Source organism: Schistocerca gregaria, chromosome 5 (assembly GCF_023897955.1).
Source record: "Schistocerca gregaria isolate iqSchGreg1 chromosome 5, iqSchGreg1.2, whole genome shotgun sequence".
In the NCBI taxonomy this organism is placed as follows: Eukaryota; Metazoa; Arthropoda; class Insecta; order Orthoptera; family Acrididae; genus Schistocerca; species Schistocerca gregaria.
This window is the reverse complement of record NC_064924.1, coordinates 234,685,595-234,704,866: the sequence shown is the minus strand read 5'-3', so window position 1 is coordinate 234,704,866 and position 19,272 is coordinate 234,685,595. Positions and strand designations below refer to the sequence as shown.

Here is a 19,272-nt window from a genome sequence, read left to right as displayed (position 1 = left end):
CTTGGAAGTCCCAACGGTACCGACCGACCGCCGTGTCATCCTCAGCCCACAGGTGTCATTGGATGTGGATATGGAGGGGCATGTTGTCTCTTCCTTCCGTATGTCAGTTTACACGACCGGAGCCGCTACTTCTCAGTCAAGTAGCTCCTCAGGGCTGAGTGCACCCAGCTTGCCAACAGCGCTCGGCAGAGCGGATGGTCACCCATCCAAGTACTAGCTCAGCCCGACAGCGCTTAGCTTCGGTGATCTGACGGGACCCGGTGTTACCACTGCGGCAAGGCCGTTGGCGACAGTGGATATGGGAATGGCAAAATCGAAGGCGAGCTTATAAGATGTTGTCTCGAACAGGACGTCCGAGTAATCCTTTCTCGTAACCTCTTTATTACAGTCTGAACGGACACAGCGGCTCCAGTGGCCCTTCCGATATCGTCTTGAAGTACTCTGGCGGTATCCGTACGAAGCCGCAACGCAGGGAGGCCACATATCTACCTTCGCGTGGGGTTGTACTGCGTCGGTGACCTTGTGCAGCTCGCCTTGCTTACTGACCTGTTTCCCTCTAGCGTGCCAGAACCTACGAACGACACATGGCGATGCACTGGCGTCTACAGCAAACCGACCGGAAACCCATCCTTTCTGGATCAAAGATGCCACCCTTGCAACTTTCACTGCATTAACACGCACCGCACGCGTTTGGCTGAGCACAACGTCCACAAATGACAACTGCCAACTGCGTACGTCACTAAAAAACGCCATTACTCAATTCCTTCTGAAGGGTCACCTGACACTGTAAAACATAACACTGCTAATAGGTGGCGAATAATTTTAATTGTTGCGCTCACTGAAAGCGAATACCTCAAGCCATCCACAATGTAGCACATGTATAGAAATGGATTCAACATACCGTAATTCTTTTGAACAGTGTATGTTGTGTCACGCTCTTTTCTGTGGCATTGCGGCAAAAAGGACCAGTGACGCCTTCCCTCTAGCGGTCATCATTTCCATGTGAAAATCTGCTTGTATTCCCAGAAACAGTGCTGTACCAGTGTCGATCCGATACGGGCGAACAGCACTGGAAAACTCTTATCAAGTCGCTGTTCCAACTTTAGTGCGGAGAACCTGGGGGCCGCCGCAAACTCGCCTAGCGACCGTCTGCGGTGACCCCGTTCTCTGTGGACTTCACGTCACAGGAAAGCAGGCAAGTGCAGCAGGTACGGCGGGTTATGGCGTACGTTGCGATGCAACTTCTGGAGTACTTCCGACTGCGAATAATTACAAATCTTCAATATCATTCTGAATTAATGTGTATGTTCACTTGTCCTTTTCAGGGTACTTGAAACGAGCTGACAGTTTGTCACGTAGGCTGAATGTAAACACCGTGCATTACAGAAATTAAAAATATTTGTACATGGCAGCACGTTCAGAGACCGTAAATAGTCACAGTTGAAAGAAAACAGCCCTCGGTCACTATTTTTAACGAATTAACCGCGTTTCAGCACTGCTGGGAGTGTCTTCCCCAGAATTTAAATCAAAGAATGGTCTATAACATGGTCACAGAATTATGACTAAAACGTATGATACGGAGTATAAATACAGAATTATCGTGAAAGACTGGCAGTACGTATATATCATTTATAAAATAATAAATATTCTAAAAGGGCATTAGTCACAAAGATATTTAAGATACAAAATTGTGATGGTGAGCCACTAAAGGCTGCTCGTTACTTACGAGGTCACATGTTGCAGACGGACTATTAATCATGCCACCGATCATTATTGGCTAGAAAAACATTAGACTGCGACCCATTTTGAGCAGGTTTATGTGATCATCTGACACAAATGTAACACATTAATCCTGTAGTAAAACCCAAGCAACTTAATTTTAGATGCGGCAATGCACTGCGTGGACAGCTTTCTTTTATGCTTCTATGAGGTCTCCTTCATCTGCCATTTCAATGCCGAAATTAATAAGAAGGAGACACCGCCCTGTGTTCTGTCCATTCATATTATGAAAATGTATGTGTGTGTGTGTGTGTGTGTGTGTGTGTGTGTGTGTGTGTGTGTGTGTTTTAAACATCTTCTCTTGTAGAAGTGGTCCGGGTTCAACCAAACTTGGTACACACATCTCTTACTGTCAGACAACATATCGGGGTAAGTTTTCACTTGTGTGTTAAAGTTCAGGAGATATGACGTGATAAACACTGAGATTCGCGTAAAACTGCCGCATTGTGCATGACGTTTATATTTACTTCTTTGCTACTAACTCTTTTCGCAACACATTTTACAGATAGTATTCATATATTTCGCTGTATGTACTTACACAGTAACATCATTTTAAGACAGCTAGTTCAAGATACATGACGTCATAAACACTGAGATGCTGGAAAAAGGCTGCGTTTTGCATGAAGTTTTAATACATTTATTCTTTACTGCTAAGACACTCCTGCCGTAGAGTCGCCTTAACGAAATTCCTGACAACTGCCGTCGTTTTTAACAGCTTTCAACTGCGAAGAGGAAACGGCTGTAGGCGAATATAATAGCGGTCTATAGAGCAACGAAGAGGCATTGAAATAGAGACGTATACAAAATCCCATTGTTGTCACGCGAACCTGCTGAACCCAGAGTACAAAAACTGTGATACTGTACTTATACGTTTGTAAATTATGTATATTTCTTTGTACGATCATTCCATAATTTTAAAGGTGTTTTCACGAATATATGGAAATGAATTTTTTCCATATCAAACTACAAATGCAGTTGGTTCTCTGTTTTCTTTTCTAATAGAAAATAGGCAAAACGAACACACAGGCAATGTCTCGTTTATTAGGTAGTGTTCTGTAAAGTGCCCAACTACAGTAAATACCGCCTTTACCCTCTTAAATGGACACCTACAACGAATTACTAGCATCAGTTTAGTTTTATCCTACACTTACGACTGCCTGTTTATTTCATTCTTTATAAAAATATCCTTCGTGAAAATATCAAGAAATTTGTTGATTACCCGCTATGGACACATTAGCGCACCTCGTAACGTAACTGGAGTGGTAGCACTCTGTTATTAGAGACGAGATCCTAACTATAAAATGTAAGTGCTCTGAGTTAACGATGGGTGTTAAAATTTAGTAACTTGAAACGACAAGCGATCCATTAAACGCAAATGCACTGCGACCGTGCGTACTTGCGCAGTAGTATCGTAATCTGGAGGACAACGCCTCAGTCCATGTCCGGCCCTACGAATTTATGTTTTCCCTAAATGACTTACTTTAAATCTCTTAAAGATGATGCTAGAAGGTAATTTCCATTTCTACTCTTCCTCAGTGCAAGACTTCACTCCATCTCTAATGACCTCGTCAACTAGAGGACGTTAAGAATTAATTTCCATTTAAAACGTTTTTTTTAGTGCATCACATGAGCCACCTGGCGTGTTTAATGCCACGCCACAATCTCATGCCGACAGCCCCGGTTCTTTAATTTTTCCGTGGTACGCGGAGCACATACAGCTAAATGTTCTGACAAGCTCTTTTATTACGCTGGTCTGCAAAACTTGAGAACGAAAGTAGCTTTTGCTTGATGTTTCACTTTCAAGTAACATGGTTCGATAGAAGTTGGACACACAGAACTGCTACAGGCTACTACAGAAACTAACATAAGGAAATCCGCAATAAGATAAACAGAAACGACACATTTTTTTCAAAGACAATACTTACCGGTACAATGAATTCACTGCGATCTACACTGAAGCGCCAAATAAACTGGCACAGGCATGCGTATTCGTACACAGAGATATGTAAACAGGTAGCATACGACAGTGGCGTCGGCAGCGCCTACATAAGACAATAAATGTCTTAGCGCAGCTGTTAGACTGTTTACTGCTCCTACAACGGCAGGTTGTCAAGATTTAAGCTAGTATGAACGTGGTGTGATGGGACACAGCATCTCCAAGGCAGCGATGGAGCGTACTGTGAATATCAGGTATCTGGTAAAATATCTAATCTCCGACATCGTTGCGTCCGGAAAAAGAGATCGTACAAGAAGGAGGCCAACGATAACTGAAGAGAATCGTTCAACGTGACAGAAGTGCAACCCCTCAGCAAATTTCTGCAGATTTCAATGCTGGACCATCAACAAGTGTCATTTAAAGATTCAACGAAACATCATCGATATGGACTTTCGGAGCCGAAGGCACATTGGTGTACCTTTGGCGACTTCATGACACGAAACATTACGCCTCACGGGAGCCGGCCGAGGTGGACGAGCCGTTCTAGGCGCTACAGTCTGGAACCGCGCGACCGCTCCGGTCGCAGGTTCGAATCCTGCCTTGGCATGGACGTGCGTGATGTCCTTAGGTTAGTTAGGTTGAAGTAGTTCTAAGTTCTAGGCGACTGATGACCTCAGAAGTTATGTCCCATAGTGCTCAGAGCCATTTGAGCCTCACCGGAGCCCATCAACACCATCGGACCGTTGATGACTGGAAACATGTTGCCTGATTGGACAAGTCTCGTTTCAAATTGTATCGAGCGGATAGACGTGTTTGGGTATGGAGAGAGCCTCATGAATCCATGGACCCTGTTTGTCAGCAGGGCACAGTTCAAGTTGGTGAAGGCTCTGTAATGGTGTGGGACGTGTGGAATTGGAGAGATGTAAGAACCCTGATGCTTCTAGATACGATTCTGACAAGTGACTCGTAAGTAAGCATCCTGTCTGATCACCTGCATGCATTCATGTCCATTGTGCATTCCGACGGTCTTGGGCAATTACAGCACGAAACTGCGACACCTGAGACGTCCAAAATTACTACAGAGTGGCTCCAGCAACAGTCTAAGTTTAAACACGTGCGCTGCCCACCAAACTCCCCACATATTGAGGACATCTGGGATGCCTTGCAATGTGCTATTCAGAAGGGATCTCACCCCGTCCTATTTGTACGGATTTACGGACAGCCCTGCAGGATTCGTGGTGTCAGTTCCCTCCAACAACTACTTCAGGCATTAGTCGAGTCCATACCACGTCGTGTTGTGGCAGTTTTCGCGGGGTCTACGCGATATTAGGCAGGTGTACCAGTTTTTTTGGCTCTTCAGTGTAAGACAGTCTCTCGGACGTTATAAAAGACGGGACATGGTTCTTAAACGGGTATGGGGGCAGCCACAGACGGCAATCCATGCTCGGTAGCGTGCTCTCATGCTGGCCACAAGGTGGTGGAACGGCGCTCCAGTTCTCCTCCAGCGCGGCTGACAATTGCTAGACGATTGTTGGTGGATGTAAACATGCTCCTGAGCGTTTCCTACACATGCTCGGTGGGATTTAAGTCAGAGGAACGGGCAGGCTAGTCCATTCACGCAATATCCACTCTTTCCAAGAACTTCTTCACTTGCGCTGTTCGATGTCGTCGCGCTTTTTTATCAATTAAAAAGAATTCTGTGCCGAATGCACTCCTGAAAAGACGCACATCGGCAAGAGTATCGTGTTCCAGTGATGTTGATTGATAAGTGTACGTAGTTGAACACAATGCCTCCTCTCACCATAACACCTGGGCCACCATAACAATCATGTCCCAGTCTTCAAGAAGAGTCGTGGAGCAGATGCGCAAAACTATAGACCTATATCGCTAACGTCGATCTGTTGTAGAATTTTAGAACATGTTTTTTGCTCGCGTATCATTTCGTTTCTGGAAACCCAGAATCTACTCTGTAGGAATCAACATGGATTCGGGAAACAGCGATCATGTGAGACCCAACTCGCTTTATTTGTTCATGAGACCCAGAAAATATTAGATACTGGTTCCCAGGTAGATGCTGTTTTCCTTGACTTCCGGAAGGCATTCGAAACATTTCCTCACTGTCGCCTGATAAACAAACTAAGAGAATACGGAATATCAGACCAGCTGTGTGGCTGGATTGAAGAGTTTTTAGCAAACAGAAAACACCATGTTGTTCTCAATGGAGTGACGTCTACATACGTTAAAGTAACCTCTGGCGTGCCACAGGGGAGTGTTATGGAACTATTGCTTTTCACAATATATATAAATGACCTAGTAGATAGTGTCGGAAGTTCCATGCGGCTTTTTGCGGATGATGCTGTAGTATACTGAGAATTTGCAGCATTGGAAAATTGTAGCGAAATTCAAGAATATCTGCAGCGGAAAGGCACTTGGTAAATGGAGTGGCAATTGACCCCTAACATAGACAAATGTAATGTATTGCGAATACATAGAAAGAAGGATCCTTTGTTGTATGATTAAATGATAGCGGAACAAACACTGGTAGCAGTTACTTCTGTAAAATATATGGAAGTGTGCGTGCGGAACGATTGGAAGTGGAATGACCATATAAAATTAATTGCTGGTAAGGCGGGTACCAGGTTGAGATTCACTGGAAGAGTCCTTAGAAAATGTAGTCCATCAACAAAGGAGGTGGCTTACAAAACACTCGTTCGACCTATACTTGAGTATTGCTCATCAGTGTGGGATCCGTACCAGATCGGGTTCACGGAGGAGATAGAGAAGATCCAAAGAAGAGCGGCGCGTTTCGTCACAGGGTTATCTGGCAAGCGTGATAGCGTTACGGAGATGTTTACAAACTCAAGTGGCAGACTGCAAGACAGGCGCTCTGCATCGCAGTGTAGCTTGCTGTCCAGGCTTCGAGAGGGTGCGTTCCTGGATGAGGTATCGAATATGTTGTTTCCCCCTACTTATACCTCACGAGGAGATCACGAATGTAAAATTAGAGATTTTCGAACGCGCACGGAGGCTTTCCGGCAGTCGTTCTTCCCGCGAACCATACGCGACTGGAACAGGAAAGGGAGGCAATGACAGTGGCACGTAAAGTGCCCTCAACCACACACCGTTGGGTGGCTTGCGGAGTATAAATGTAGAATGTACAATAATCCTGGGTGCATTACGTGCTCCCACATTTCACCATGAAAGGGTACGTCCAACATTGTTGATCATGGTCTTTATAGTGATCCAGTGCTTATGGAGTTAGGGATGCATTAAGTTGCTTGGCCGTATTGACCTCAATCTCTGGCCACGCTACACTCAACAGGAAACGTTATTGTGACACTGTACTCCATCCCCAAGTGCGTCGTCTTAGGAGTGCCCTGAATTCATTTTCATGGATAACAGTGCGCTACCATATCGAACAGCACACAGCCACAAACGGAGGAATTCTTTGAACGAGGGGATATTCGGCGAAAGGGCGTGCCTGCACGTTCCACCGACTTAAACACCATCGAGCACGTGTGGCATGCGATGGAGAGAAGTACTGAAACACGTCCACATGCACCAATGACCATCCAGCGGTTGTAAACCACGCTGGTAAGGGAATGAATCGCCTTACCATAACATCTACAACTACATCGACATGGATACTCTGCAAATCGCATTTAAGTGCCTGGCAGAGGGTTCATCGAACCACCTTCACAAGTCTTCATTATTCCAATCTTGTATGCCTCGCGGAAAGAATGAACACTTGTACCTTTCCGTACGAGCTCTGATTTCACTCATTTTATCGTGGTAATCGTTCCTCTCTATGTTGGTCAGTGTCAACAAAATATTTTCGCATTCGGAGGAGAAAGTTGGTGATTGGAATTTCATGAGGAGATTCCGTCATAACGAAAAACGCCTTTCTTTTAATGGTGTCCAGCCCAAATCCAGTATAATTTCTGTGGCACTCTCTCCCATATTTCCTGATAATAAAAAAACGTGCTGTCTTTCTTCGAAAATTTTCGATGTACTCCGTCAGTCCTATCAGGTAAGGATCCCACATCGCGCAGAAGTATTCTAAAAGAGGACGGACATGCGTAGTGTAGGCAGTCTACTTAGTAGGTCTGTTACATTTTGTAACTGTCCTACCAGTAAAACGTAGTTTTTGGGAAGCCTTCCCCGCCGGCCGCGGTGGTCTCGCGGTTCTAGGCGCGCAGTCCGGAACCGTGCGACTGCTACGGTCGCAGGTTCGAATCCTGCCTCGGGCATGGATGTGTGTGATGTTCTTAGGTTAGTTAGGTTTAAGTAGTTCTAAGTTCTGGGGGACTGATAACCACAGCAGTTGAGTCCCATAGTGCTCAGAGCCATTTGAACCATTTAAGCCTTCCCCACAACATTTTCTATGTGTTCCTTCCAATTTAAGTTGTTCGCAATTGTAATACCTAGGTATTTAGTTGAATTTACGGCTTTTAGATTAGATTGATTTATCGTGTAACCGAATTTTAAGGAGTTCTTTTAGCACCTATGTGGATGACCTCACACTTTTCGTTATTTCGGGTGAAATGACACTTTTCGCACCATTCACATATCTTTTCTAAATCATTTTGCAGTTAATTTTGATCTTCTGATGACTTTATTAGTCGGTAAACAACAGTGTCATCTGCAAACAACCGAAGACAGCTGTTCAGATTGTCTCCCAAATCGTTTATATAGATAAGGAACAGCAAAGGGCCTATAACACTACCTTGTGAAACGCCAGAAATCCCTTCAGTTTTACTCAATGACTTTCCGTCAATTACTACGAACTGTGATCTCTCTGACAGGAAATCACAAATCCAGTCACATAACTGAGACGATATTCCCTAAGCACGCAATTTCACTACGTGTCGCTTGTGTGGTACAGTGTAAAAAGCCTTCCAGAAATCCAGAAATACGGAATCGATCTGAAATCCCTTGGCAATAGCACTCAACACTTTATCTGAATAAAGAGGTAGTTGTGTTTAACAGTAACGATGTTTTCTAAACCCACGTTGACTGTGTGTCAATAGACCGTTTTCTTCGAGGTAATTCATAATGTTCGAATACAATACATTACTCCTACTACATTTCTTGAATATTGGTGTGAGCTTTGCAACTTTCCAGTCTTTGGGTACGGATCTTTCGTCGAGCGAACGGTTGTATATGACTGTTATGTATGGAGCTAATGCATCAACATACTCCGAAAGGTACCGAATTGGTATACAATCTGGAGCAGAAGACTTGTCTTTATTGTTTTAAGTTTCTTCACTACTCCGAGGATATTTACTTCTACGTTACTCATGTTGGCAGCTGTTCTCGGTTCGAATTCTGGAACATTTACTTCGTCTTCTTTTGTGAAGGCATTTCGGAAGGCTGTGTTTAGTAACTCTGCTTTGGCAGCACTCCTTTACAACTTTATAGGCAGTGTGGGAACACGTAGCAGAGCATGCATGACCGCCTGTGGCTGTTCACAAACACACTTTTAAAAACCATGTTCCGCCTTTTCTAATGTCCTGAGGGCTATGGCGGGTTACGGTGGCTTCAGTGTAAGTATTGTTTTGAAAAAAGTGTTATTTCTGTTTGTGGGGTGCTGTCCACTTGTCTCGTATAGGGTACCTGAAGTATGCTGCGTTCTCGGAATGCTACACAACAGTTCAACCAAATAAGAAGAATGACAGTACTTATCTTGTATTTACAACAAGTGTCACAAGCGATGGGCGATACCCAAACGGTAATGTTCTTCGTAAGAGACTAATGTCCAAATAAGCAATGGATATAGATCACTAATAACTGTTCTGCGAGTGCCGATCTACAACTGTGCGAATACTGTCCTAATACGGAGCGAGTACTGACCGATACTGAGCGGCCGAGGCTGGCAGGAGCGACTCTCATATTCTCTTCTTGCAAAGGTTGGTCCTGTGGTGGCGCGGTCCTTGTCAGCGGGCTACTGGCTGGCGTTGCCTCACCGCCTTCTCTGGTCTTGAGTTCTTCCTCTTCGTTCCGGCGCTTGTGGTTTCGCCAGAACGCTGTTTGTCTAACTACGTTTTTTTAATGGCTCTAAGCACTATGGGACTTAACATCTGAGGTCATCAGTGCCCTACACGTAGAACTACTTAAACCTAATCAACCTAATGATATCACACACATCCATTCTAGAGTCTAAATTCGAAACTGCGACTGTAGCAGCAGCGCGGTTCCGGACTGAAGCGCTTAGAACCGCTCGGCCACAACGGCCGACGTATTTCTTTCAGTTACATTCTACATTTCCCTGCATCAGTTCTTTCTATACGTCCAAGTGTCATCAAGCTATGTTACTTGGCTGTGACAAAAGTTACTTTAGTCCTTAACGTTTTGCACATCAATTTCTGTACGTATTCGCCGCCGTTATCATTGCTCAGGGAGAAATAACTTCGCTAAATCCAGTCTTTCCCGCATGTAGAAAATAATTTTCTAAAATCGCCCAAGAACCCTTCAAATATTTATTTCTTAAGAGAGAATATGACACATCACAGAAAGAGTTAAAAGTGCATGAATGTCTCGCTAAGGAGAGTTGACATTTAGAGTGGGAATAAAAAAGTCATTAGAAAAGCAAAGCGCTGTCCACTGTTGGTATGTAACGCGAAGCACTATACGTACGAAGTTTAGGCGTGAGGTGCTTCCTTCTAATTCATTATACTATAGTCATATTTCTGTGCATGGTACGCATTAGTATACGCTTTAGTATACATTCACTATTGTTCACTAATTTTAAACGTTGCTGACAGCGGCATCCGTAAATAGGGCGATTTTTTTCACTGCGAACGATCTCTACAGATTGATCGGTGAGAGAATACGAAACAAAAGTGGTCTACTGAACTTAAGTCTGGGTAAGTATGATTTCCACGCTACAGACCATTTATTCAGCCACACGTTGTTACAGGGACTGAAATATAACACGCGCTGTACCAAGCAGCCATGGCTACAGAATGAATGGTTTCCTTCTAGAGTGTCTTCTAGAGGGTGCACTGTTCCTCATACAGGGTGTTTCAAAAATGACCTGTATATTTGAAACGGCAATAAAAACTAAACGAGCAGCGGTAGAAATACACCGTTTGTTGCAATATGCTTGGGACAACAGTACATTTTAAGGCGGACAAACTTTCGAAATTACAGTAGTTACAATTTTCAACAACAGATGGTGATGTGAAAGATATAGAAGACAACGCATTCTGTGGGTGCGCCATTCTGTACGTCGTCTTTCTGCTGTAAGCGTGTGCTGTTCACAACGTGCAAGTGTGCTGTGGACAACATGGTTTATTCCTTAGAACAGAGGATTTTTCTGGTGTTGGAATTCCACCGCCTAGAACACAGTGTTGTTGCAACAAGACGAAGTTTTCAACAGAGGTTTAATGTAACCAAAGGACCGAAAAGCGATACAATAAAGGGTCTGTTTGAAAAATTTCAACGGACTGGGAACGTGATGGAAAGGTAGGGCGACCGCATACGGCAACCACAGAGGGCAACGCGCAGCTAGTGCAGCAGGTGATCCAACAGCGGCCTCGGGTTTCCGTTCGCCGTGTTGCAGCTGCGGTCCAAATGACGCCAATGTATCGTCTCATGCGCCAGAGTTTACACCTCTATCCATACAAAATTCAAACGCGGCAACCCCTCAGCGCCGCTACCATTGCTGCACGAGAGACATTTGCTAACGATATAATGCACAGGATTGATGACGGCGATATGCATGTGGGCAGCATTTGGTTTACTGACCAAGCTTATTTTTACCTGGACGGCTTCGTCAATAAACAGAACTGGCGCATATGGGGAACCGAAAAGCCCCATGTTGCAGTCCCATCGTCCCTGCATCCTCAAAAAGTACTGGTCTGGGCCGCCATTTCTTCCAAAGGAATCATTGGCCCATTTTTCAGATCCGAAACGATTACTTCATCACGCTATCTGGACAGTCTTCGTGAATTTGTGGCGGTACAAACTGCCTTAGACGACACTGCGAACACCTCGTGGTTTATGCAAGATGGTGCCCGGCCACATCGCACGGCCGACGTCTTTAATTTCCTGAATGAATATTAAGATGATCGTGTGATTGCTTTGGGCTATCCGAAACATGCAGGAGGCGGCGTGGATTGGCCTCCCTATTCGCCAGACATGAACCCCAGTGACTTCTTTCTGTAGGGACACTTGGAAGACTAGGTGTACCGCCAGAATCCAGAAACAATTGAACAGCTGAAGCAGTACAACTCATCTGCATGTGAAGTCATTCCGCCAGACACGTTGTCAAAGGTTTCGGGTAATTTCATTCAGAGACTACGCCATATTATTGCTACGCATGGTGGATATGTGGAAAATATCGTACTATAGAGTTTCCCAGACCGCAGCGCCATCTGTTGTTGACAATTGTAACTACTGTAATTTCGAAAGTTTGTCTGCCTGAAAATGTACTGTTGTCCCAAGCATATTGCAACAAACGGTGTATTTCTATTGCTGCTCGTTTAGTTTGTATTGCCGTTTCAAATATACCGGTCATTTTTGAAACACCCTGTACGTGACGCCCTAGCGCCCTCTCCTGACATAGCAACTGGTAGTGTTGTGTCCGGTTCACTTATCTTTCTCATTCACCTTGCAGTGCACGTGATACAGCGTTGAACACAATGGTTCCATATTCGAATCGAGAGTCTGCCGACATGGTGTTTACTTACGGAAAGGCAAATGGCAACGGCCAGCAGGCAGCAAGGTTGTATCAGGAGACCTACCCCGCCGACAACAACACCAGGATTCAATATTTTCAACAGTGTTTCACCGTTTGTCTGAGAAAGCCTCGTTTGAGGAATCAGGAAATCACGGAGGAAGTGCCAGAAATGTTGGGCCATCAGGCTTGGAGTAAAATGTGATTAAAACTATAAGGTGACCGCCGTGGCAGTACCAGGCAGTTGGCCCGCCAGACGACCGCTCGGAACATTCACCGTGACAGCTGTTACTATCCTTATAACTTACAACTTGTGCAAAGCTTACTAGTGACAGACTTTCCACATCGGAAGCAGTTTTCTCACTGGCTTCTTCAACAGGCAATCATAATTCCAGGATTCGTGAGATCCTACCTATTCACAGATGAGGCCACCTTTACGCGGAGTGGTATCTTCAACTTTCATAACCGTCATCTGATCGATAGTATGCAGAACCGCCATGGTGTGGTGACAGCGAATCATCAGCATCAGTGCAGCCTGAATGTGTGAGCAGGGATAACTGCGATCGTATTTTTGGACCAGTCTCCTTTTCACGTCAGCTAACAGGCCAGAACCATCGGCGTTTCTTGCGGATGAATTCGCCTCCCCTGCTCGAAAAAATCTCATTGACGATTCGAAGGGTTATGTGTGTTCCAGCCTACTTCGCTTTTAACGACTGAACGTAACTCATTCTTGTCTTCCCTGGTCGATGGATCGGACGACGGGGTGCAGTCGCATGGCCTGCTCGTTCACCGAATCTCAACCCGCGAAATTCATGGTTACGGAACCATATCAAAGGTATCGTGTATGCAGAGCCCATTCCAGATGTGGAGACACTGGAGCAGTCTATCCACGCTGCCTTTGACACTGTTCAGATGCAGCCTGGCCGATGTGAACGTGTGAGACAAAACATACTACAGAACACATGCGCATGCATTGAGGTACACGGAAGCCATTTTCAACACGTACTGTAACTGTGGCTGCATGGTAGAGCGCGTATTAGACCACAGTCTCTGTAACAATGTATGACTGAATAAATGGTCTCTAGCATGTAAACCACGCATTTCCGGACATAAGTTCATTATAGATTTTTTGTTCCATATCCTCTCATCAATCAATCCCTTGAGTTTAACATGATGGAAAAAATCGCTCTGTATATATTATATAACTTTATTGCAAAAAACCTTGACCATGTTTCAATATCACTAAGGGGTTTTGTAAAGTTTCTTCGCAATGCTTAGAGTAAGCTACATGTTAACTATAACTTCTGTTTAATGTATTTACATGATAGCTACTCATTTCTGCTCCTATATTGCTTCTCTACGGCAACAGATGTTTTACCAATCTTTAGCACACCTGCCCTTACCATTGTGCACAAAGTAGTACATAACATGAAGTACAATGCACCACCTTAAAGAGGGGAAAAAGACGTCTCAGCAGGTATGTAGATAGGGTACGTAAGTGATATGTGTAATTAGTTGCAGGGCCGATGAGGTTTCCATAAGGATTTTTCTGTAAATATTTAATGGCACTTGCAACTCTGTTTCCACTAAAGTGCTGGACACATCAGATTAAAGTGCTCATCGATATGCATGACCGAGCTATTTATAAGCTTGATTGCGCATTTAATTAACGACTGGGAGGCAGTTTAATCACACAAATAATTAATGTCAGTTCAGTGAATCAATGAAAACATTTACACAATCAGCATTGCAGTTGTTGGCAATCTTATAGACACACTGTTTAGATCATAAATTTTTCATATTTAATTTTCGATTTCATTCAACTGCTCAGAAGTTTGTGCAGTCACCCCTGTAGTTTAAATTAAGTTAGGGATAGTGAATGTAGATTGGAACAGTGGACAGAGAAAGTCATTTCGTGTAAGATAAACATGCCATACATGTATGTAAGATGATTATTAGAGGCACAATGAGAGAAGACTGAAAACAGATCGAGGCAATTAAAAAATGTATTTATTCAACTTAGATTTGTGGGCATACGATGTATTTAGTGTAATATGTCAATTTAGTCAGGTTTTTGGAGAGTATCTAATGCATCTACAATTAAGAATGTATTTATGTGTAAAATGATGATAAAAAGAACTGATGATTTCTCTGGCACGTTGAATGACGTAGGTTCTTCGAATTTCCAGGACATGAGGGCCAAACATATAAAAGGTAGTTGCCATTTTGCATCTTTTGCCCTTGCTTCGACAAAGATGAACCGGCAAGAGCTATGCTGGTCGGAGCGGTGTTCTAGCCACACATGTTCGAGATCATGATTGTTTTTCGAGACACCAGTTATAACGCTTTGAAATATTTTGCACGGGATATAATTAATTTGCAGTGGTCAACACCTGGAAGCATTAAGAGTGATTTTCAGTGAAACATAATTTTCCTGTGTTGAGCTGATTCTTAGTAAGACTGTAACTCAATATGCTTAGGGATCTGATTATTTTAGGGCTGATCGACATTTAGAGTCGTTTCATCGCATGTCTGTGGATATGGTACCACAGACACAGTCCCCTTGACTCTTCAGAGATGTCACTAAACCCGCCCAAAGATGTAAACAACCATGCATGAACAGCTCCTATCAGATGGAGGGGGTCCGACAGCCGATCAGTTCCAGTCATTCCACCAGAAAGGAGATACACGGCTCGTGTTGTCTGTAGTTCAATCACACCTAGACTGTCAATACGTCGGTTCGATCTCGTCCCCATTGTTACTTTGTGCCAGGAAGGGCTCTCAACAAGAGAAGTGTCCAGGCGTCTCGGAGTGAACCAAAGCGATGTTGTTCGGACATCGAGAAGATACTGAGAGACATACCTCATTCAGGCCGCCCATGGGCTATTACTACAGTGGATGACCACTACCTACGGATTATGGCTATGAGGAACCCTGACAGCAACGCCACCATGTTGAATAATGCTTTTCGTGCAGCCACAGGACGTCGTGCTACGACTCAAACTGTGCGCAGTAGGCTACATGATGACCAACTTCACTCCCGACGTCCGTGGCGAGGTCTATCTTTGCAACCACGACAACGTGTAGTGCGAGACAGATGGGCCCAACAGCATGCCCAACGGACCGCTGAGGATAGGCATCACGTTCTCTTCACCTATGAGTGTCGCATATGCCGTCGGAGACGTTTGCAGGCAACCCCGTCAGCCTGAACGCCTTAGACACACTTTCCAGCGAGTACAGCAAGGTGGAGGTTCCCTGCTGTTTTGAGGTGGCATTATGTGGGGCCGTCGCTGGAGGTCATAGAAGGTGCCGTAAAGGCTGTACGATACGTGAATGCCATCCTCTGACCGACAGTGCAACCTTCATATTGGAGAGCCATTCGTCTTCATAGACATGGCGAATCCGCGCCCCATCGTGCACATCTTGTGAACGACTTCCTTCAGGATAACGACATCGTTCGACTAGTGTGGCCAGCATGTTCTCCAGACATGAACCCTATGTAACATGCCTGGGATACACTGAAAAGGGCTGTTTATGGACTATGTCACCCACCAACCACTCTGAGGGATCTACGCCAAATTGCCGTTGAGGAGTGGGACAATTTGGACCAACAGTACCTTGTGGATAGTATGCCACGACGAATACAGGCAAGCATCAATGCAACAGGACGTGCTACTGGGTGTTGGAGGTACCGGTGTGTACAGGAATCTGGACTACCACCTCTTAAGGTCTCGCTTTATGGTGGTACAAGATAAAATATGTGGTTTTCATCATCAATAAACAGGGCGGAAATTATGTTTAAGTTGATCATTGCTCCAATTTTCTGTACAGGCTCCGGAACTCTCGGAACCGAGGTGATGCAAAACTTTTTTTGATGTGTGTATATAGTGAGATTACAAACTACCTTACTTCTGGCTCAGTGTACTTTAAATTTGTTTATCAAAAGAGACTAGTTAATCACTAGCCTGCACTTTAACTTTGTAATGAAACTGGATTAGCTGTTAATATTCAACTTTAAAAATTGTAGCGTATCTTCAGCCAAACATTTATTCTGATTTGTACACTGTGGACAATATTTATTTAATAAAGCATTACGTACAGTTACATCATCCCCTATAACGACGACAGAGCTAACCAGTTAACCAGAACAGAATGTGTCACAATAATCAGTAAACAAATAACCAGTTTCAACCACGACAGACCATCTACAGATCAAGAATGAAGTGGTAAATATAAAAGAGAAAATGGAAATAAACTGAAAACTGCAATAAATTCAGAATAAAGACAACGGAATAGAATTGACTACAGCCCGACTAAAACAGTCATATTGTGTTATGGTCTAATTACAGCAATGCTAATGAACAGCACACAGCCAACAGGATTACAAACACAACTGTAACTCTTTAGCTGGTTAAAAACCATACAGTCAATTATTTTTTTGCAATATTTCACCACGTGTCATCATCAAATGTAACTGTATAGCTCTTTTCTGCCCTACGCATATATGGTATCACAATAAGAGATTCTGACTACATACTATCCAAAAAATTGCTCTAACCTCTATGGGACTTAACATCTAAGGTCATCAGCCCTCTAGACTTAGACCTACTTAAACCTAACTAACCTAAGGACATCACACATAACCCTGCCCGAGGCAGGATTCGAACCTGCGGCCGTAGCAGCATCGCGGTTTCGGATTGAAGGGCCTAGAGCAGCTTGGCCACAGCGGCCGGCACATATTTTCCATTTACTAATTTTTATCCTTGGCAGTCTTACACTGACGTAGTACTGTATATTTGCTATGGTGATTGTATTCTGCCATTTTTATTTTGATGCCGCTTCTGTATGTCTATTTTCTATTCCTGTATTTATTATTTTATTCTAGACAATAAAGGCCACTGGTGGCTTTAATCGGCTCTTGAGTTACTAATTAATCAGCATTTGTGAAAACTATATCGTAGTAAGTCTCGTACATAATATCAGACCAATACAGAAGCTTCCGCACACCTAAGAACCCTAAAACAAATATTGTTACCGTTTGCAGAATGTGGCTTATCTTCAAGGCTTAGTGTAGACATAGTTTAATATATAGTATGCGTAGAATCTTAGATATATTGGATGTAGCGTCACAGAAAAATCCTTTCAGTGAGAACTGAAGGTTTTTGCCATTTTCATTCGTTAACAATACATTGTTCAGTCGTCAAATTATGGAATTCAGTTGGTCCCTCAAAATCGACGTGGCCGACTGCATCCGTGTGAAAGTTTTTGAAGTCATTAAAAACCAACTGCTTATATTGACGACAATACTTACTTTCCGGCATGAATACAAGTACACATTTTTAGCGATTGCGGGTTTCATTTCAGATGACAAATCATCTTCAAACGTATGTTGAAAAGATAGAAAATATATAATATTACAATATTTACTTGTGGCGACAAAGAATAACAATTTATTTGCTTAAAAGATAAGCGATCAGGTTCCCGCAGACGTCTTTATGCACAAAATTACGTATAGTCTTTGTATTCTTCCCATGCACTAGTAATAGCTTACTGTGAAGCGAAGTGGTTGCATTCTCCCCAGTTTTTCAGAGGAACTGTATCATTCTGCCATCCACGGAGGCTCACCTGAAACAGTAGGAAACAGAGATTTAGTTATGTTTTTAAGGATTTTTCAATACTAATTACCAAATTTAAGGCTTTTGCGTTACTACTTACAAAATGTTTAATTTCTTAGCGTTTATCGTTACTGGGTTACAATGCGTTACTAACTGATCAGCTTATGGAATACTACGCAGGATTTCTAGGCTGTTGACTTGCCATCGATCAGATGAAATCCCTGGCAGATGTTTCATGGTTTGACTACGAAATATGGACGCGGATTGCAATGCAGCACGCACAATAAGTGAGGAATGTGTGGATGCATCATGAGGCACAAACAAGCCTATTTAAACAACAATCAAAGACCTTTCGTTCTTCTCACAGTAGAAAGTCTCCATTACTGAAATACAGAATTGAAAAAATAAACAAAATGACATGGAGACATTCATATTTATTCCTCATCTTTGTCCACCTGAAGTGATGTGGTCTACAAATTACAAAATTCTAACCGTCTTATTCTTCCGCTTTCCGGGCTTTGATCAACAGTGAGTCTTAATCTGTGAGAATTCGGATTACACATCCATTTCTTTATAGATTCTCCGATATAGAAAATAGCATGTTACACATTATTCTGTTAAAGTTAATTCCACCGCTGTTTGGAATTAGCATAAGTCAACGGTTTGTAATTTTTATAATCAGATGTTGTTTGCTGGGAGGACCGAGTGTCAATTCATCTGATCTAACTGTAAAAGTTTTCGTATATTGCGTACATTTCCTGACATGCGTAATTTGACGCTAAAGTATAGTCATTCGCCATGAATGGCTGTGGTGAGTGTGTGTTAAGTTCAGTGTCGTGTTTGTGCTCCTTTAGAATAAAAACGGAATCAGGGAGTGGGCTGTAATTCTGGAGGGTATTGAACAGGATCATCTAAAAATCATTAAAGAGACAATAGTTTAGCCTCCTTCCTCGTTCGGCACTCTTCCATCAGCAGCGTCTAAAGCCTCCTGTCTACTGTTGTTAGACACCGTAGGATAATCTGAAATTTAAATCAAAATATTGCCGTACATATTCTGGCAAATTATCTTTTTCGACGTTGGATTTCGAAGTATTGTGTAACTGAAAGTTTTAAAAATTCACAACGGCGTCTTCCACTTCGTCCAGCTACAGAACTATCTCATTGTGCATTACTATTTTGAGTATTTAATTAACTCCTCTACCAGCTAATCCACTGACAAATAGCAGTTTGTTAAAATTTGCACACATTTTTATTCAGCTGCT

General features: G+C 43.3%; 1 protein-coding gene and 1 pseudogene across 3 annotated transcripts in view; both read right to left on the bottom strand.

The window, feature by feature from the left end:
- Positions 1–19,272, bottom strand: part of LOC126272075 (high affinity cAMP-specific and IBMX-insensitive 3',5'-cyclic phosphodiesterase 8) — a 1,931,196-nt gene that overhangs the window by 1,345,122 nt on the left and 566,802 nt on the right. For 2 of the 3 annotated variants that reach the window (XM_049974624.1, XM_049974622.1), the window contains exon 2: positions 17,947–18,020. The exons of the other annotated variant lie outside the window; for it this stretch is intronic. The gene's annotated coding sequence lies outside the window, so the exon portion shown is untranslated. The remainder of the gene's footprint in view (positions 1–17,946; positions 18,021–19,272) is intronic. 3 annotated transcript variants of the gene reach the window in all.
- On the bottom strand, positions 171–288 carry LOC126274558 (5S ribosomal RNA; annotated as a pseudogene).